We start from the raw sequence: 21549 nt of genomic DNA on the forward strand, positions 1-21549 counted from the left end.
AATGGATCACATATCGATTGTGGGAGAGAGTATGAGCGTGCAGCGTTTAAAGCGTGGAAGTACTGACCTTACTTTGAGTTTGATTCCATAAAAAGTGACAAAAACATTAGTGTCCGCTGTGCGTGGGAAGAAAACTTTTTACAGCGAAAAAACCCCTAAACTTCCGACAAGCACCAAGTAGCTACGACGTAATGGGAAACTCACAGAGAAACTCGCGGATTCTTCAACTGACCGCAGCACACCTGCACCAGGGTAAACCTCCGCCTACCCCCAGTCCTGCTTTACAGGTGAAAATAGAGCAACAGGACCGCTGAGTCTTTGACTTTATTCATTTTCTGCTGTGTTTTACTTGCATCTATTTGAAAGACTGAGTGTAAACACAAAAAATATTTTATTTTATGTGCTGGAATGTGCAGAAAATAGGTTTAAATGTTAAACTAATTTATTCAACTCAGAGAATGTTGCAGATAATTAAATTTTTGCTTGATGCATAAAGTTAAAAGATTAAAACTAATAAAACAAGTTTTAAAAAGAGACGTTTCCATTTGATTACATTTTGTATGATGGATTATGCAGAAAAAGTAGAATTGGGCTGAAAGATCTATCACTTTACAAGCAGGAGGTCAAGTTCAAATATTAAAGTATTAAAGTTCAAACTGACCATTATTTGTTTGACTTTGTTACTTTTTCAGAGGGTTGTTACTTTTTTACACTATTGTTACTTTTTCCAGATTACTGTTACTCTCTTAAATAGAATCTGTTACATCAGACTCATTGTTACGTTGTTGCTCTTACACACTAGAATCACCTGTAAAATGGACTGTTGTTTCTTTGTAGCGAATATTTTTGAAGTAAAACGGCTCCAACCGAAGAAGAAAATAATCCACAGTTTTCATGAGTGGGTTTTGCAGAATTAGAAGCAGAGTTTATGATCTCAGATTTATTTAAAATTAAAGCGAATGATTAAAACCCTCAAACGACCTTTATAGCGTCAGCGGGTCATGTGAGCACAGACCCACCTCAGGTCGAGCTCGTCGTCATTAACACGAGCACTGAGACGGACAGCTAACAGCTAACGCTAACAGGTTGTGCCACATCGTTATTGTTGTTTATGACTGACGTGTGCAGAGCTGCAAACACCCGGATGGGTGTGCAGCTTTTTAAAAGATGACAACACCCCCCGAGGATGAGAAACGCCACAAGGACACGAGGAGGAGGCGTGCTGGTAAGAAAGCACCGCTATGATACTTTGATTTGTTTCAGGTGAACACATGCTGACGTATTGAGGAGACAGTTTTTAGTCTAATTTGCATACATAGAAGTTATTTCTGAAGTGATGAAATTTTGTTGCAAAAAGTAACTTCTTTAAACTGAATTTTGTATTTAATACTTTTCGTATGTGTAAAGAAATCCATAAACTTAAAAAAGTAACAGCTTCAGATGGTTTTAGTCTTTTATGTCATGTCTCAAAATATCTTCAGAATCAGGAAAGAAAAGTCAGAGCTGGAGGAAATAAACTTCAACACAAGTTATTCTGAATCATAAACACGTTTCAGGGTTTAAAAAGAACTGGAAGTATCGGTTTGTTTGATTAGACACCAACGATTCTGGCTGTCAGGATGTGGTGATTTCCAAGCAGCGAGTGAAGGCAGCACTGTGTGAATGCAGCAGGTAAAATCAAATGGAGAAAAAGAAAAAATCATGTCTGTAACAATCTCAGGTCTGAAAGAAATGAAATGGTTCAAAAATTATTTTTGTTTTATTCTGATTTTCATTTTGAAATTTGAATATTTAAAAAGTTGCTTTTGGTGAAACAAAAAAATAAAATATATAAAAGAATATAAAATATAAAAAATAGAATATAAAAAAATAAACCAACTTTGTGAAAATGCTGATTTTAAAACAAACGCTCATTTTAACCTTTTCACTTTGCAGAATTCATGTAAAATATTGTTTTTACCTCATTTATTTATTTATTTATTTATTGTTTTTGTGGGCGGAGCCTGGCACATCTCCACCTGCAGATGTTCAGTCATTGTGGAAAAACAACAGTTTTACCTGTACTCAGCTATATCCACAGATATCAGGAGGTTACTGTATAAACACAGAATATTTGTTACTGAAATGTTTCACATTTGTTTGACTTTTTCATAGCTGTTGGTGAAACAGGTATTTAAAAAACATGTAAATGTTAATGAAGTTAAAAAACATTAATCTGCAACATAAAACTTTAACAGTTTAAATGTTATGTACACAAAATTTACAAATGTGTACATTTATTTAAAATTTAAAAATATATTTTATGGCAGAAATTGTGATTGTTGCAAAACATTTTGTAATTTTTATTACAAAAGTAACAAAATAATAATAATAAAAATAAATAAATAAAAATAAAATAAAAAAGTTAAGTTTCTGTTTTGTTTTGTTTTTTAATTACGTTTAAAATTTTTGAAGTTTAACTTTCTTTTAACCAAAAAGGAAACGGGAACTAAACCGGAGAAAAGCCTGCGAGTCTTTGCATAAATGGAAATAATAATAAGGAACCTCATTTTTTTATACATCTAATACAATTTTGCCATTAAATGTGATTTTGAATGAAGACAAAGACGTCCTGTGTGACTGTTCTTGGTCCTCTGCAGAGAAACGTTCAGAGCTGATTTTAGACTTTACAGCACACAACAGGAATGTAGAGCAGCCAACCCCCCTCCATCGCACACATACGAATGTAAAACAGCACCAACACACTTTAACCCCATTAAGACGCGGCTTTAAATAACTTCCTGCTCCTGTGTTTTGACAAATGACTCACTTGCTCACAACATGATGAAAAAATACCCACTCAGTCGTTTTTTGATACTCAGTATTTACACATATTGTCTCATTTATACTCATTTCTGTTACTGTTGCAAAACAGTAAAGAAGAAGCAGGTTTCTGCTCATCAAACATCAAATTTTCCTTTTGTCGTCAATATTCTAACACATGTTTCTTCTGGTTTTAATCGTTTGCACATTTTCGTAGTTAGTTTGTTATGATCAGAAGATGTTGGAACAGTAAAGAGAAAATAAGATAACTGATTTCTTTTAAAGGATTAACAAAAGGCCATAAATTGCTTTAACGAGCTGTGATTGTACCAAACATCCTGGAGTCCTCGAATCTCTAAATTTAACACCTCAGACCTGCTCTAATGGCACGATTAGGCTCCCGTGAACCTTAAATTCGGTCTTTAAACTCCTAATCTGGGAGATTTTAGACTTCACTTTGGTTCTTTCAAGATCGCGTTTGGTTGTTTTGACACTTAAAGTTGCTCGTTCTGCGTCACTTTTAATCTTCGTGTCACTATGAAAAGTTTTCAGGGGTTCGTTTCCTAAAGCAAAAAGGTTAAACGCGCGTTTGAGCGGCTTCGACACGTCAGTTTGGTTTTTTCTGCCAGCCGTGTTTTCTTTCGAGCTTTCATTCGTTGGAGTTGAATCGCTCACGCGGCGGTCGTCGGGTTTTGGCAGCGACCTATGGCCTTGAACTCTCAGTGGGCTTTTTTAAGGGCATCGACTTGCACAGCAGCCAAAACGCAGCAAAACTGTTCTGCAGTATTTTCAAACAAACAACGCAGGAAAAAAAAAGAAGCTCTGACCCGGGCAGCCGCGGCGCCGCTCTCACCCCGCCCCCCGGTGAAGATCGCGTGCAGAATCTAGGCAACCCTGAGCGTGCTGAGGGAGCGCTCGCTGCTGCGACGTGACCTTCCGTTCCCTTCGCCAAACAGCCTGTCGATGTGGGGGCTGCCCGACTTACCGAGCATGCTCAGTAGCGTCCGCAGCGTTTCGTGACAACACTAATCGTCTGCATGGATCACTGGCACGCAGAGTCACTTCTAATTAGAATGATCTCAATCTTCTGCAGGATTTCAGGCATTTTTTCTCTTTTTTCGTGGAGCGCCGCCGCCTGAGTGGTCCACCCAAGTGCCAGTTTCCCCTCTGACTCCGCCCCCTGCTCCCTCCCTCCGAACCGTCACTCGCTTTCTGCAGCCCAGCCTCCCTCCCCCCAGCTTTCCTTTCCTACTATGAAACAAGAAAACACAGGAGGTGGAGCAAGGCGGGCGATCCTGACCCGCTCTTCATCCTCACCTCGTGGCTTCACGCTCTATTACCTATGCGTGCTTCATCTCGACCGTGTGTTTGCTGCACATTCCTCGCCCTCCATCGTTCCTTCCTTCCCGTCTTGTGACCGTCTGCATTCACGCAAACGTCTGCAGGTTTTCCAGACTTACAGTTAAAGTCAGCCGCCTTCCCTCCAGCTGACCCTCTCCTGAGACGTCAGCCATTTTTAACCCACTTCCTCCATCAGAGAGGAGGTGAAAAGTGATGGATGTCGCCTCAACCAGCTCGGATTATAGCTGGTACCTCACAGAGTAGCTAAAAGCGGGAGGAAAGGATTCATTCTCCGCCGATTAACTCTGTTGTTTCTTTAAAACCACCTTCGTTTGTCCGGGTTTAATCTCCGTTTCCTTCCCCGACACCCTCCTCTGAAAGGGAAGCACAAAAAGCTGCAGGGCTCCAGCTTTACAAGCAGGAGGTCAAAGGTCAGAGTTTCACTCAGAAAACACCTCAAACGGACAAATAGAAATCTTCACAGCTCCACTCAGAATGAGGGGAAACTGCGAGAACACTGGACAGTTTCAGACGAGTCGAGAGCAAAAGTTCAGACGACTTTCTCTGATTTTTACGCCCCAAAAGCCGAAGAGTTCAGGAGGGAAGGCGAGGCCGGATTTTAACTGTCCGCCGACGGACAGACGGACGGGCCGGCGGGGCTCAGACAGGCAGGGAGGGAAGAGCGAAGAGACAGAAACGAGAAGAAAGCGTCAAGCCGGGCAGACGGCCGGTCAGTCAAAGAGACAGAGAGACAGACAGGTGTGTGCAGCGATCGGACGGCGAGATTTAAACAGGCAGGCAGTCAGACGGACAACCTGCCCAAGAGTTAGACGGACAGGCCGAGAGACAGGCGCAGGTAACGCTTCCTCAGAAACACGCCGCAGGTCGGAGAGGCTTTTTTCACATTTGGATCTGAAACTGTCCGAGGTTTCAGGTGGCAGCGAGCGCGGGGGGGCGTTTTTTGTTTCCTGTCTGCAAATCTGTGAAATCGGATTAAACATGAGTTTTAAAGGCTGATTCTGATGTCTGCTGATATTGTGTATTTGTCTCACTCTCAGTAAATCCCATGAAAGCAGCAGACCCACAGTAAATGTTCGCTACACCACCGTCTGATAGATCCTGTCATCCCTCTGCGCCGCTCAGCCCCGCCACTGTTAAAGTTTCACCTCACGTCACCTCGGCTCGCTCGGACACCGTCGCCAAAGTGTTTCTGAACCATCAGCGTCAAACAGGTTTCCATCTTTTCCTTCCAAAGTCCAACCGAAAGCTCTTCTCCTTCTTTCTTTAACTCTTTAATCTCCACGTGGAAGAAAAGTGGAATGAGCTGCTGCTGTCTGACTGAAAGCATCAGGAGACGTCAGTGGCAGAACCTGACGTGTTACATGGAGGTCAGAGGTCGTGTAGAGGACCCAGCTGCAGGATGCTGAGGTAGGCAGGTAAAATCAAAAAGGTGAAACCCACAAAAACATGAACAAGACGGTAAAACCAGGAACTAAAGCAGGAGAAACTCCTCCTGGATCACTAAAACAGCTGATTTGTATTTCCTGCTGTCGAACAGGTTTTACACTCGTGTGCAGCATGACGTGTTTGTGTCTGTCTCCTCATCCTTTTATAATCCTCCAGTAATAATTCACCTTTCTTTATCATGTAACCAATCAGACTGCCGGGACAGACAGGCCGACATGCTACGACGTCCACGGACGTTTCCACAACCGAGCGGCTCCAACAGAGGACACGCAACGGTTTCACTGAGTCACAATATGAACATTTTCAAGACTGAACCTGTCGTCACATCAGGAGCACTCCCTCACGCTGTCAGCTACAGTGAATCACGCTGGAACACCAAAACCCTACCAGCGCTAAACGTCCAAACTAATCCTTGAACGGTTTCATCCCGTTTGTTCCAGATTATTGGGAACTTTCTCAGAAAGGACTGCTGGAAACATGGCGGTCGGTTTCACAGCTGCTGAAGGATGGTGAGGGTGATGAAGGAGAAGCTCTCCACAGAGGAGGCAGCGGGACGTGGAAACTGTATTTGACCAACAGATTTGGGTTTTTGGCTGAGCGTAAAGTCGTGAAGGGACGTTAGATTCTCTGCTTCTAGCTTCTCAAATTGAACATTTCTGCTGGTTATTCACAAATGTGGTCGAAATTGTGGATTTTTCACTCGCAGGTCATCTGCCTCCATCATCTGAGGTCTTCCTCTTTCCCTCCTGCCCGGCATCTCCCCTCTTCACATGTTCAAGTTTTATTATAACGATTAAATGTTGAATAATTGAATCATGGCCATGAACATCGGCCTATTCTGTAATATTAAAAAGGTTTTGTTTCACTTTTACACACAGAAACCGACATGAGAAGGTGGATGAAGCAGGAGAACATGGTGTGTTTGTAGGGCAGGCATCGCTGAGGAGACGGAGCAGAGGGGACGAAAGCAGGACACGGCTGATGGAGTGCGCAAAGAGAGGAGGTGGAGGATGGTAGAGCGGGAGGATGGTTGGTTAGTTGGTCGGAGGGGGAGGATGAAGAGACACGATAACAGCAGGAGGGAGGAAACAGCAAATGAGATGAAGACTGTAAAGACTCGTGGGGGGAGCAGAAGGTTCATGGAGCATGTGGAGGATAGAAGCAGGCTAAGGAAGGAAAGGTGAAACCGAGACTAATGCAGGAGGGGGGGAAATCACGAGCTCGCCCTCAGTGCCCTTCGGCCTCCTCGGGCTCCATGATTATTGACGTGTTTCTGAAAGAAATGCATTGTGGGAAATGTGGTCGAAACATGACATGAAACTGTTTATCCAATCCAATTTTATTTATAAAGCACTTTAAAATACCCAGCACAGGAACAAAGTGCTGTACAGAAAATAAGTTAAAACAATAGAATAACAAAAAACAGCAAATTAAATAAATAAAACACATAAGACATAAAATTAAAACAGCCCTATGTTAAAGCAAAAACAAGATAAAACAGCATCGAATCACCTAAAAACAACTAAAAAAAAAACAAAAAACCAAGATGTTTTCTCCAACAAATAAATGTAAATGATATTTATTATGGAGAGCAGCAACTGCAAGCCAAGGACACAGGTAACAACTAACACTGTAAACATTGTGTGTACATCATTTATTTGTACTTTAATAAGATCGATAGTTCCTGTGTATGCCTTCCTTGTGTTTTTTCAAAATAAAGATTCTGATAAAGACTAAAGGATTAATGAAGCCGTGGTAAATATATCAGAGGACAGATGCTCAACCTGAGGCGGGAATACCAGTCAGCTACAAACCTCGGCTCAGTGAACGGATGTCTTTATAGAAATGTGTTTTTAGGGAATGTGGGTGCACCGTGATTGGTCCACCTGTAAGTCCGTCAGCTGTTTGACCACATGAGCGCAGGAAAGCATCAAAAACAGTAGTAAAAAATTAGAGACAGCTGCGATCGTCATCCAAATGACAGCGAGGCGACAGACGGTGCCGACATCCAATGGTCACAAGAACCATGAAAAGTTCCTGTGAGAAAGAAACGAGTACGAGGAAATAAAAAAGGCCACAACGAGGAAGTTTCACAGCGTGCAACCCAGAGGAAGCTTTGAGGTTTTATCCATTTAAGTAAGTGATTGAAGTAAAGGCACCGCCTTCCTCGACCTAAACACCGACGCTTTTGTTCCCTGACGGAGCGGCAGGCGTCCAGACCTGAACCTCGACCTGAACCTCGACCTGTGGGACTTTGCAGGGCCACCATCCACCCCGACCACCTCCGACTCACTCGTCCACGACAGCTCAAATGTGACGTCTTTATTTTAACCGTATTTATTCCCACAACAAAGCGTTTCACTGGCATGTTTGAGATCAGCGGCGTGTTTAACCTGCAGAACCTGACGGGTCATCTTTGGACCTGTTTTCACTGATTAGCAGTAACAGATGACATGATTACATTTTTATTTCTGTATTTTTATTTCTGCACAAACAAACATGGCTGACTCTGACCTCGGGCTACAGATCACATGACCCTGAGCCGAGGGCTTCCTCACTCCTTCATCCTGCTTCATCTTCATCGGCTTTTATTGTCTTTTATAATCATGTTTTTATCATTTCTGTTCTTTTTCACGTGTTATTTGTACTGTTTTTGTAACTTTGTGGCTTTTATGAACATCCCGGTTCAGTATTTCCATGTCTGTCAAAGAAAACTTGCATAAATAAAGTTATTATTTGCTGCTGTTGTTGATTTGAGGAGAAAAGGGAAAGGAACAGGAAGTGATGGGACAGCGAAGCAGAGCTGTAGGAAAGAAGGAGGAGGAGGAAAAAGGAGGCGAGAACATGAGGAGAGAGGAGTGAACGGAGGAGACGAGGAGGAGGAGGTGAGGCAGGTGGGTAAGCCAGGGTCAGCTAAAGGCCTCTGCACTGGAAGAGGGCGTGGCCAGCTTGACCTTCCTCTGCGCCCTCCTCTGCCTCCGCCCCCGTAGAGCCCTGTGTGCTCATGGGAACTTTCTGCAGCCAATAAGAGCTCACTGGAAACCAGCGTGCAGACCAATGAGATCCTCTGGTAACCACCGTGCCTTCCTTCACTCGTCTTCCTCCTCTTCTTCGTCCCCTTTTTGTTCTTCTTCTGAGTATTTGCGTTCATGCCCGTTGCGTGACCACTAATCACTTCAGAGGTCGAAGCGGCTCGAGCAGCTGGGCGCATCCACCGCCACCGCCGCAGCTCTGATCAGCTGATCAGCTCAACTTGGCTTGTGGTTAATAATGTTGGGGCAACAGCGAGATGTTTTGCTCCGTAAGGAGGCTTCCCGCTGTGTCACAGGCTGGGTCTCGCTCTGAGTTCATGTTTGTATTTGTCTCATTTTGTTATGTGATTTAGTTTGTGTTATTTCCTATCTGCCTTTAGTTTAGGCAGTTATTGTTCCTGGGTTTTCTATGTTTTGGGGTTTTGTATTTATTCATCACATATTAGGTCTGTTAAGTTGTGTTGTCATGTTTTAGTTTTAGTATTTCCTGTTTTATTCTGACAATGTCATGTGTTCTTTGTTTATTGTATTTAGCTTTCCTCTCCTGGTCCTGTCATTAGGTTTATGTCTGTCAGCTGTTTCCCCCATGTGTCTCCACCTCCCCTGATCACCTCATGTATGTATTTAAGCCCTTTGTTTTCTGCATGCCATTGTCAGGTCGTCTGCTCATCCATGTCTCATCTCCAGGTACCCATGTCAGTTCACTATGGTTAAGGTTTTTCATGTTTTGTTATTAGTTCACCCAGTTTAGGTTATTGTTTAGTTTTCACCGATGCCCTATTATTTTGTACCCTCGTTGCTAACCTCAATAAACGGCTTGTTTTGTTAATCCACACCACGTTTTGGTCTGCGTTTGAGTCCTCCTCTGCAACACATACGGTCTGCCCCAGCCAGACCGTGACACGCTGCCGCTGAGGGGTGGCGCCGTCTGAGAGGTCAAAGGTCACAGGCGCTGCGGCAGTAAACACGACTTCCTGTAAATGTTTGAGGAGAAGCTCGTGAAGACGTCGAACTTTAAAAATTTCATTTTATATGCATCAGATTCACTTTAAACTGTGTGCTGGGATGTTGGCACGCGCAGGCTTCCATACATGGAAACACACACACACTCCTGATTTTACATCCGAGGACGTAACGCAGAACAAACGCAGTTTTTTACCTGAAACATTCATCAGCCATGACTGCTCCCCCATGAACACACATTCTGTGTCTCACAGCTGTGTTTTACACATAAACACATTTATTGGCATTTCTGGGTTTGCAAATCTTAAAACAAGCACAGCTACATTAAAAACCACTTTGATACATTTACTATATACTGGTTTTAAACCAGTGGTCTAACTGGGTCACTGTGCATTCATAACATAACACTAACGTATCATCGATTATTAATGAGCTCGTGAAATGAATGGAAAGCATCCATCCAGCCTGCATTCACTTTAAGTTCATATAAAATTATCATCATTTCTAAATTAGCAGCTAAAACCTATAAAGGTGGTGCAGATCTATTTTTATTTAATTTAGTTTAATGTATCATTCTGCGTGTTTGTTTCTGATTTTTTTGTGGTTTTTGGCTGATTTTTTAAAATAATTCTAAAATGTGCTTAGAAATAAAATTGACTTTTAATTAAATTAAAGTGAAAACAATTATTGGACTTTATAGTCACATATTTTTAGTCATTTATGTAAAAAAAACAAACATGAAATAATAAAATGAAAAATCTTTAAAGTTATCTTAAAAAGAAAAATAAGATTTCTTGTGTTTATTTTGGTGAAACAGGAAGTCTTTTTCTTTTACAATATGAATATTAATGCACGTTACAGACTGGTTTCAGATTTTAATTTTGCTTATAGGGCTTTTTTGTTTTGTTTTTGTAGAGTTTTAATGTTATCCTGACACAACATATAATAATGTAATAATAACGCTTTATAAACGGGCGTTCCTGTGTCAGCGTTGTTCTCGGTTTGAGAATCTTTTTTGTCTTTTTTCTTTTATCCCACCTGACTCTTTACTTTCTTTTTCTTTATTTCCTGGTTTTTATAAAAATCATTTTGTTACTTTTTGCAGATTATTACAGTTTTTCCCTCTAATGCAGCATTGTCTGAGGTTTTATTTTTTCCGTTTGAGTCTCGAGCGGCTTCTTTGTCCTCGGAATTAAAATGAAACGTGTTTCAACTTTTCTTTCTCCTCGTAACAACAAGGAAATAAATGAATCTCTATTTCCTTTAAGAGTGTGAGAAGCAGCTGCCGAGGGTGAAGTCTCGGTTTGGAACCTGGAGCCTCGACACGGAGATCAGGCTGTTTGTTAAACGTTAAATAAAAGTTCAAGTCTGAGACTTTTTAAAAAAGTAAACCGTAACTTTATCCGTCAGAGGAGACAGAAACGCAAAAACAGTGACGGTAAAAAGTCCGCAAACGGCACACACACACACACACACACACACACACACACACACACATATATATATATATATATATATATATATATATATATATATATATATATATTAGTATTATTTAGTTATTATCGGAAAAAGCGTGTTGATGATTTCGATTTGATTTTTTTCGGTAAAATAAAAAAGAAGCAGAAAAGAGTCACAGCCAGGTTACCAAAGCGGAAACTTTGATGGTTTTCCTGCAGCGAGCAGCGCTGAAATCAGCCAACTATTCATGATTTTCACTTTAAAATAATAATAATAATAATAATAATAATAATAATAATAATAATAAAAATCCACCATAAACTGTCAGAAGGACAATTATGCATATGCAATTATGAATATGATTAGGCAGCTAAAACTTATTAGCTGATGTAATAATACTTTAAGTTTAAATGACATTAAATTACATCAGAATTAATTAAAGTTTGTCTGAAGAGCTTATTACACGTTTTTAAGTTTTTTAAGTTTCTCCTGTTTGAAATGTTATTATTGTGTATTTGCATGATTGTGGAAAGAAATAAATTCTTTAAAGTAAAAAATCAGAAAACACATTTTTGTTTTAGATAATAAATAATAATGACGAACAGATATTGTAGCTTCCACGAGACTTTGTCTGTAATAAAATACAGTTAAACTTTAATGTGTTTTTCTCTGTTAACCAGCAAAATAAATCAGAACTAATAAAGTTTGATGTGAACTTTATGAAAACAGTTTTCAGAGAGTTTATGAAGCTGTAAGCAGGCGGGCAGAGAGAGGTGAGCTTATGATCACATCCACAAGCACCCAAACTGACCACACTGATTAGTAATCAGATTACAATGACCGTTATTAGGTGTGTGTGTGTGTGTGTGTGTGTGTGTGTGTGTCTACGCAGCTGTAATCAGGCTGTAGTCATGATGCTAAAACAGAACATGGATAATGATGAATCTGAACTTTGCTGCTAAAAGTAAAAACATTTCTGAAAGTTTATTAAATTTTAGATTAACCATCAGAAAGTGTGAGCACATAAACAAGTGATGGAAGCAGCATTTATATTATTCACTTAAAAGAAACAAAAGCATGCTGTGGTATGCTAATAATCTTCTTTTAAAAGTAATTTTAACATGAAATAAATAAAATCAAACACTCTACCATGTTTATTACTGTTGCTTTACATTTATTGGTGTGTTTGTTCAGACAGAGACACTTTTAGCTGTTTTTATACAGTTTCTCGATTTTTGATCTTTAAAAATGCAAAAAATCTATTTTGTTTTTAAGAAGGATTAAGAATGACAACAAAGGAGCAAAATGCACAAAAATAAACAAATGAAAAAAATAATTAAATTACACAACATAGATGGGATTTTATTAAAAGCAGTCCTGACGTGTTTTAATTGTAACATTCGCTCTGGGAAAACTGACAGACTGAAAGTAAAAGTCAGTTCACCAAAACGCTCTGAAGCCGCACGGACACATGTTGGGACTTTTATTTTGTAGGAGGCGTGTGGCTCTTGGCTCCCAGTGGTGTCGGGCATCATGTCGCCAAGGCTCATTTTAGTGACACTGTGGATGAAAACAACATCCGCCGCGTGCCCAAACTGCGAAGACGTTGCTGGGAATTAGAGGATAATTAGGCAGAAAAAAACGAGCTGACCAGCGGCCGTTTGCTCACATCCCATTTCTTCTCCTCAGCTCAGCGTAATCTGAGAGGACGCCCCGGGCTGCACTTTACAGTTTGAGTCGAGTTTAAATAGGGGAGGAAAAAAACCAAATACAGCAACCTGTTATCCAGCAGGACTCGGCTCAGTGAAAGCAGTGTGTGCTAACATGAGGCCGTTTGCTGCCTGCAGCCATGACACCAATCTGTGACTGTAATCAGCCCACACCAGAGGACTGATCGGTCCCATCCAGCCTCACGCCAACGTAATCTTCCCTAAAAGTGTGCGGACATTCATATGATGGATGTCACTCCGATATTCCAGCCTTAATCTGCGGCTCTGACAGCTTCCACTCTTCTGGCTTCATTCTTCCCACCAGATGGTGACCCTGCAGCGAGGATTTGCCCCCACGGATGAAGGAGTTATCCCTTAAACTAACAAACAGGCCGAGCTTCCAGGCCTGAAGACTGCGTTCTTTTAATGCCCAGCAGGGGGCGACTCCAGAGGATATCTGAGTGCATAGAAGTGGAGGAGAAAATGAGCCTACTTCTCATCTTATTAAAACAGTTTCCTGACGAGTTTATCGTCTCGCTCTCTAGTTTCAGGTCCTACGAAACACAACGTGAAGTTCACTTTGTAAAATATGATCACATTAGAGTCAACACGGACAGTAAAACTGGGGCTGATTTAGGGCGGGGCAACCTCCTGACTGAAATGCCCTGAAACTGCAACAGCATCAAAGGTCAAACGAGAGGTCAACGTTTAGGTTAGTTTGTATAAACCTCCTGTCGGATCTCTAATCTGCTGACTCAGTGTCACAAATGTCATTTGTCCCCTCTGTAGAGGAATTATGTGAAGCAGTAGCGGTTTTAGATACGGGCGACACGGGCGGTTGCCCGGGGTGGCATCATGGTGGGGGCGGCATCACGGGCCTCGGCAAAATTTTTTTTTAAAAATGATCGTACTCGTGCTGCCCCGACGTCATGCCAGTGCATATTGTGAATGTCACAGGCACCGATCGGTTTTCTATCGCCCATTTGCTGGGAGTAAGGGCGCCCTTCGTTTGCGAGGTGCGCCTGCTGCTTGCGGCACAGGGAGGAGAGGGCGGTTTGGTATCCGTTTGCATACCATGCATACTCTCTCTCTCTTCATATGTGTGTGTGTGTACAACAGTTTTATGTTAATGTACAATCCTTAATATGTTTTATGTGTGTGTGTGTGTGGGGGTGGGGGTGGGGGGGGGGGGGGGGCGCCCGAGGGAGTGTTCGCCCAGGGCACCAAACAGGCTAGGATCACCACTGATGTGAAGTACGAGTTACGAAAAGTTTATTATGGGCAAATTCTGTGAATGTTTGAGAGATTTTTATCCAGCTCGACTGCTCATTCTATACATGCATGTTTTATAAAAACACTGAGATCAGATCAAAATGAACTTAATTCTCCAAAATAACTCCCTGAATAACAACCCAGAGCCATTTCAAGGCTGCTGCCGAGTGACAACACGTGCCTCTACTGCAGGAAGCATGGCCTGCATCATAAATGCCCCCAAACGCACTGCAAACAGCATCTTCCTCCATGAAGATCTTATGAAGGAGGGAGTCATGGACAGAGACCAGACAGTGTTTTAACATGGGAGTCTACGGGGACGGGCTCACTGCTGCCTCTGCTGGACACCAGAGGAACTGCAGGGTCAGGGACTTCCAGCTTTGTACCAGGCAAAGTTAGACTTTATGATTTTTGTTAGTAGCAACACAAATTGGAAAATGTGACTCAGCGGTTTCATAACTGATCTGGTGATAAATGTGTTGTCCAACAATATTCACAGCTGAGCATCAGCTTACATCTACTTCAGGTTCCTGTCTCTTAGCCATGAAAGTCTTCATCTTCGAAAAATGTGGTGATAAAAACAAAGATGAAAAAGATAAAAGAAGATTTGTAAATACCTCAGATGTGCGTGGTTTAACTGCAGTGGTTCCCTTCAGTTGTGTGGTGCAGATGGAGGAAACATCCACAGCACACCGACCGTTAGTGAACAGGATGCAGCTGGCACACAGCATCACAGGGCAGATGGTGGAGGAACACTAAGCAACAGGGCTGATGGGAAATGTGGTCCTTAATCAGAGAGAGGAGGACTCAGAATACAGCGAAGGCTGCAGGCTGTTTACAAACCCACCAACAATAAGATGCATAAAACAGAATCATGTCGAACGTTTCCAGGTGTAAGCGATGATTAATAGTCTTTGAAGGATCAAAGCTAACCCTAAGCTGTTTGCTGTCATGGAAACAGCAAGTCCCCTCCACCCCACCCCAACCACCATCTTTACTGAGTGCCAGTAGCTTGCTATACATTTGCTCCTGACCTGTGCCAAGACAAAGGCTTACAGGTCACTAATGTTAGGCACTGCTGAGGGATAAAGGTCTTTAATAAGCCTCACAGTAGATATTTTAGGCTTAATGGATGAGGGAAGGAAACCGAGTGGGAATACACAAATACCTGCGGCATCGGTCCAAAAAGGGAAGCACGTGTGACATTACGTGTGCTCCCATCCACCTGTTTAAGGCACATTTTAGTCATGATGGAACACGTCCTAAATTTCACAATAAGAATTCAGTTTTTCTCCTTTGTAAATCAGAGATGGATGAAGATGATGGAAAAGTCCTTTAGCAGCAAAAACCCAAATCGGACACTTCCTGTAGCTCCAGAGTCGCTCTGTTCATTATGTGTCTGCTTGAACAGCTGTCTTTGGCCATGAACAGCACCTCAGCTGGGCTTTCACAGCGATTAGTGTCGACAGAGCTGAGCCGTCCGACTTCCCGATACTGAAGCTGTCCGTGAGATCAGCTCAAAGTGCCGGGAAGCTGTTCCTCAGTGAACTGGAGGAAGCTCACTTTGTATTTGTGACGTCTGATTTTAAATGAAACAGCACTTCTGTCCTTCAGTTTTCCTTAAAAGGAAGCAAATGAAAACATCAGCATTGTGCTAAAGTGTGCTGATTGGCTGGTTTAGGATTGAGGCCGTGCTCCATGGCGATGGCGCTCATTTCCAAACAATAACTGTAGAAGCGTAGTTACAGCGTCAGTCACACAGGTGACTTCCTGTGAACGTTTGCATGAAGGACGCCGTCCTGTCTGCTGACACGAGCGAGAGCACATCCAGGCCTGAAACTCAAAGCTCGAAGAATATCTGTGCAAAGACGTGGACTACAGAGGGAAAACTGAAAATATGGTGGACGCACGATAAAGAGGGAAAACAGACACGCAGGGAAGGTAAACGAGAGGAAAAGCAGTTACTGAAAACTCTAAAAACACGAGTTTTTCCAAGAAAAATATGAAATTGCTGGTTGGTCGATTTAATTGTTGACTATCTTCTACTCTACAGATGAGTGGGCGTGTCCAAACTCAGGTGTTGATTTAACCAATGGAAATGAGGAAAAAGAAGAAAGGAAGGAGAAACTGACCTGTTAGTTTTATAGAAAGTGAGAGAAAATATTGATGAAGATGATGAGCTGAGCTTTAACAGCAGCACTGTGGATTCAGACTCATGAAGAACCTTTGTGATTATTTTCCAGAGAGGTGCAAAGTTTGGCCTCTACGCCCAGTTATTGTTCATTATTTCACTGATATAAAAATATAAATAAACATCTAAATATGATTTCACTAAATGTCTATTCTTGGATGTGTCTTTAGTCACAAAGTGAGATAAACATCCCTCCACCCTCAGGTCACAGCTCAATTAACTTGTAGGTTCATTTCTAATAGATCCATATTTATATATGATCTACTATAGATAGGTAGGTAGGTAGATACAACTTGACTAAAGGCGGCAGCTCTATTGCTGGAAAAACAAACTTAAAAACATAAATACATGAATACTAAAGAAACAAATGAAACATGAACGAGAACTAAAAAATCTGGTCAGTAGTGACTGGACTTGACCGGACTGGAGAACATGGACCTACACACAGCAACGTGGAGGAAGCAGCAACAAACAGGGGAAGACTGAGGACTTAAATACACCGCAGGGTAACGAGAGGAACAGGAAACACAGCTGGGAGTAATCAGACATATCGAGACAAAAGGAAGCAAAACTGAACACAGCAGGACGCGAGACTGTCAAAGTAAAACATGACGCATGCACAGAGACACAGACGCTGAGACATGACTGACTGCATATGAAACACAGGGACTGAAAACTAGAAGCTAAAAACAACAAACATGAACAGAAAACCATCACGACAACTAAAACCATGAATAACAACAATCAAGGAATAAACACACAGAAAACACTGGATCGCAGCCCCAGTGCCGTGACTGGGATCATCGGACTGGTCAGTCCTGATCCTGGTCTGTTTGTGGCTCACTGAAGGCTGTAGTTCATCACGTGTGTGCTGATTTCTCTTCATATTTCTTATTGCTCACACAGACTTTGCTTTCTAGCACTCTGATATGTTATAAAAACAACCAAACATTTCTTTAATACATTTGTTTTGTGTAAAATCAGGATGTTGTTCATTTTCCTATGCATTGATTAACTGAGGTCACCAACCTGCAAGTTGCTTTTAAACTAAGTTAAAATCGAACTAACAGACGTTCTGTTATTTCTGTCCGTGCCGGGGCTCGAACCGGCAACCTTCCAAATACAAGACGAACTGCCAACTCTTGAGTGAGTATGATAGCACCCAGGCTCTGTGTGCTCAGTAAAGTGTGTTTGATTATAAAGACCACGCAGATGAAGCTCAGATCAAACTTCCTATAAAAAACTCTCAGACTTTTGCTTTTACGTGTGCACGAGCGTCAGCGGGCCTTCAGGGGTTGCACGCCTGGAAACACCAACAGTAAAAATATCCCTTTGTTTACGGTGAGTCGGTGTAACCGGACCTATCGCTCAGAAGCTCGCCGCATTAGCGCAGCTCTGAGGGAACATCATATTTTCTGTTTACTCATTAACCTGCAGACTGGCCGGACTCCAGCACACAGGCTCACAGGTCAGCCAGGTTAGAGCCTCCTGAGAGATGCTGCCTGATAACAGGAGGCTTTACTGCCCAGCTTAATCCTGTGTACCAACATTAAGAGCTGTGTTTGGCCACAGAGTCCACAGCCAACAGCTGCATTAACACTGCGTGACTCGAGGGGATGAGTCGTATTTTTGTTCGTTTATGGAGGATGGCGTGATGTTTTGTGCTGGCGGCGTGCGGCAGAAACAGGAAGTCGGCCCATGTAAACACCTAGAATCTTTTTTTTTCTTAAGATGAGCTCAGGGGCAGATTTGGTCACAAATAACTTTTTTTCCCCACCAACTAAATCTTCCAATGGAAACAGGATTGGAAACATTTGTTTAGCCTAGCTTAGCATAAACCCCAGCAGCACAGGGGAACGCAGCGACTGATTAAGTCTGATATCTCAGTGAACGTCACACTAATAATGTCCCGATATAACAAACTATTCAAACACCTTCATACCCTGAAATTTATCTGGTAATTATGTTAAACCACTGCTGGTGACAAAACATGCAGTTCCTGTGACGTCCACTGGAGGCTCCAGTAGTGAGTCAGCCCCCACAAAGCCCCATGTTAGCAGAAATAAACATGTCGGGCCTTCTGGAGCATTTTAATGACATCATCTGACCAATAATATGGCTGCAGTGACGTCACTGCACTAACAGAACATCCAAGACTCTGAGCCCAGTTTCCTGAGTGAAATATGAGGATTTTATTTGAATGTTACTCGACACTAATTCTGTCGCTTTAATGTTCTTACACAGTTTATAGATGCAGCTTGTTAGCTAACATACCTAGCATTAGCTCGTGATGTTGTGGATCCAAAATGTAGACACAGAAAACAGGTGAGATTTTAAAAAGGCAGGAGTTTAATGAGGCTGAGGGTAATCAGGGAAGTGGAGGCAGCTGAAGACAACGGGAAGGAAACTAAAAGTAAGGCACTACTAACTATCAAAATAAAGCAGGAAGTGAGAAGTCGCAGACACACAAATGAACTTAATACAGGAGGATTCAGTGTTGCCAACTTAGTGACTTTGTCGCTATATTTAGTGAGTTTTCAGACCCCCTCAGCGATTTTTTTTCTGAAAAGCGACTAGCGACAAATCTGGCGACTTTTTCTGGTGTTTTTGGAGACTTATTTATGACGACTTTTTGACATAAAAGCACGTATCGCTCTTACTCTCAACAAGCAGCGGTGCTGCCGTGGGCACCTCACCCGTGCCAAAACGCTCACGGGCGGAGGACAGTCCTCCCCCAGCTGCTATCAGGGCAGGAGATGTTCACACCTATGAGTCCAAACTGTAAATGAATCGCGCATCAGTGAAGCCGCTGCTCTGCACTGACTGTAACGCAGTCAGTTCTTCTTTTACTCTTATGCTGTTTTGTGGATCACAAGGTTTAAAACTACTTATAAACACACACACAAAGTAACTCCACCATTTCGGGTCACTTTTGCGGGTCCAAGCCCGGGTAAAGGAGCAGGGTTGGAACAAAAAAACAAAATCAACAATCGCTAAAAGAAATTTAATTTGTATTTAATTTGTAGTTCTAAATAAATTCTAAATGCATTTAGGACGTTTTTTTACTCGCTTTATGTCTCTTCCACGATGTTATTTCTCTCTCCAACAACGTAGCATAACCAATTATGCAAATTAGGCGATGACGTCATTTAGCGACTTCTAGCGACTTGCAGGACAGCCAATAGCGATTTTCCTTACTGAGGAGTTGGCAACACTGGGAGGATTAAACACCGAGGGAAGAACTAAACTCAACCAGGAACTAAGAACGGACTAAAGTCTAAATACACGATAAAAGGAGACTACATGATGAAAATATGAGCAATGATCAAACCAAGAATCAAAATATCTAAATAAACAAAAATGGAAAGTCCAAAAACTCTGGGTCAAACAATCCAGGAGCGTGACACTGAGGGGATTCTCCAAGGTAAAGTATCAGATAAATATGGCTCATTTTAAACTGTGAATCATGCAAAGCTGCTCTGGATGTGGAAATGAGCAGCTGCCTTCTTCAAAATCCGAAGTACAGCAAAGGAACCTGCTTCATGAAAACGGGGAGAAAAGAATGACGACCGAGCACTGACTTACAGACATCGTTGACTCTGCAGTGTGACGCAGGCAGCAGAGTTTACATGTCAGTGACTGCCTACCTCGACCTCTCCTCGGGGGTGGGGTGAAGAGGTTAAACAAACAGGTCATCGCGGTGGTGTCGGTCCTCGTCCGCAGGCGTCAGCGGGCATCCTAACTGCCACTCGGCGGCCTGTTGTTGTAGGAGCCGCCGTTCCTCCCTCCATCAGCACCACATGAACATGGAGCAAACGTTTCAGCGCGGTGGGCGTGGCCCGTTCTGCCACCTCGGATGGTTACTGTTGTTCTTTTAGTCGAACATTTCGTTTCCAGGAAACTTGAAACACAAGATGTTTTTAAAAATGACCAATTAAATCAGTGTCGATGACATCAGAGGAGGAGTGTGCTTCTGTTCTCACCCAGCACAGCAGCAGTACTAACAGCTGTAGTGTTTGTAAGCAGCAGGTCACAGACGTTTGAGCGTCTGCACCGTAAATCCAAGCATAATACATGATTTATAAAGCAGCGGATGTAAAAACAAACACGTCAAACACCAAAACCTTCGTCCTGCTGCTTTGTGAGCAGCTAAACTCGGTTGTGTAGTTGTTTGTTTGCATCTGTTTTTATTTTAATTACAAACCCATAAACATTTTATTGATAAAGTTAAAGGCTGAAGAATCAATAACTCTCTTTAAATATTGTTTGACATTTTATACAAAGCACACGGTTTAATATTTTAATGAAGGAAGAACTTTAGATATGCAACAATCAATAAATGTATTTATTTATATTTACTTTGTTATTTTAATTGAAGCACTTTGATGAACTTTTGCTACATTAATGATGAATTTTACATATTGAAGATTTCACATGACATTCTCTCATGACATGATGATGTCACCCAAACTTCATCCTGTTATCCCTACAGTGTCGGCGTCTGCGCCGATGTGCTATTTTTATGGCGGCTTATTTCAATAACTTTATCGATAATCAGCTGGACCGTTCCACACATCGAGCTCCACACACAGTGTCACAGTCCCTGGGTGGGTTTGTGATTCTGTTTTGAGGATAATTTACGTTTGTATCCCACTTTGGGTTCAGCGTGTCTGGGTTGTTCAGTCTTTAGTTTTCCTTTTGTGTTTGCAAGCCTCATTTATCTTCTGACACTTTGTATTACTTCGTGTTAGTTACAGTTACTTTCTGTTAGTTTTCTGTTGTGTTTTGTGTCCTTCGGTGTCTCCTGTGTCACGTTTCTCCTGTTTTACTTCCTGTTTTATTTTGATCTTGTTTAACTTCCCACTGTTTGGTAAAGTTGTCTCCGTATCGCTTTTGTATATATTGTCTCAGTCCTCCTTTGTCCTTTGCCGTGTTGTCTCTCTAAGCTGTGTTCCCTCACTCTGATTTCCCAGTTTCCTAGTATTCCTAGAGTTCTCAGATTTAACTCCATGTCTCGCTCCTTGGACTTTTTTCTCCCGATCAGCGTTAACGATCGTTTGAGTTTGACACGTGGGTCGCGCGGTTGGGTCTCTAAGGTGCTCCCACACATCTCAATATGACAGCGAAATGCTGCTGCTTCTCTGGGCCTGAGCAGAAAACTGTCCTGTGATTTGACCAATCAAAGAGTTGTTTTGATACTATCAGACAGAGACCTGGTAAAAGCTCTGTTGTCCTGTAAGTGTAAAGACATATTCAGGGTCTGTACTCCTGGCAGCATGATTGATTCTGTTTTTTGATTTTGTGGTTTTTG

At 42.0% G+C, this 21549-nt stretch overlaps 1 long non-coding RNA gene across 1 annotated transcript; it reads left to right on the forward strand.

The window, feature by feature from the left end:
* The first annotated feature begins 1071 nt into the window (after positions 1-1071).
* On the forward strand, positions 1072-8463 carry LOC146655173 (uncharacterized). Its single transcript, XR_014914312.1, has 3 exons — positions 1072-1225; positions 5454-5571; positions 5803-8463. It is a non-coding gene; the product is annotated as an uncharacterized LOC146655173 (long non-coding RNA).
* Positions 8464-21549: the final 13086 nt, after the last annotated feature.

This window comes from Rhamphochromis longiceps, linkage group LG13 (assembly GCF_057381845.1).
Source record: "Rhamphochromis longiceps isolate RC_006_pf linkage group LG13, R_longiceps_female_GT1.1, whole genome shotgun sequence".
In the NCBI taxonomy this organism is placed as follows: domain Eukaryota; kingdom Metazoa; phylum Chordata; class Actinopteri; order Cichliformes; family Cichlidae; genus Rhamphochromis; species Rhamphochromis longiceps.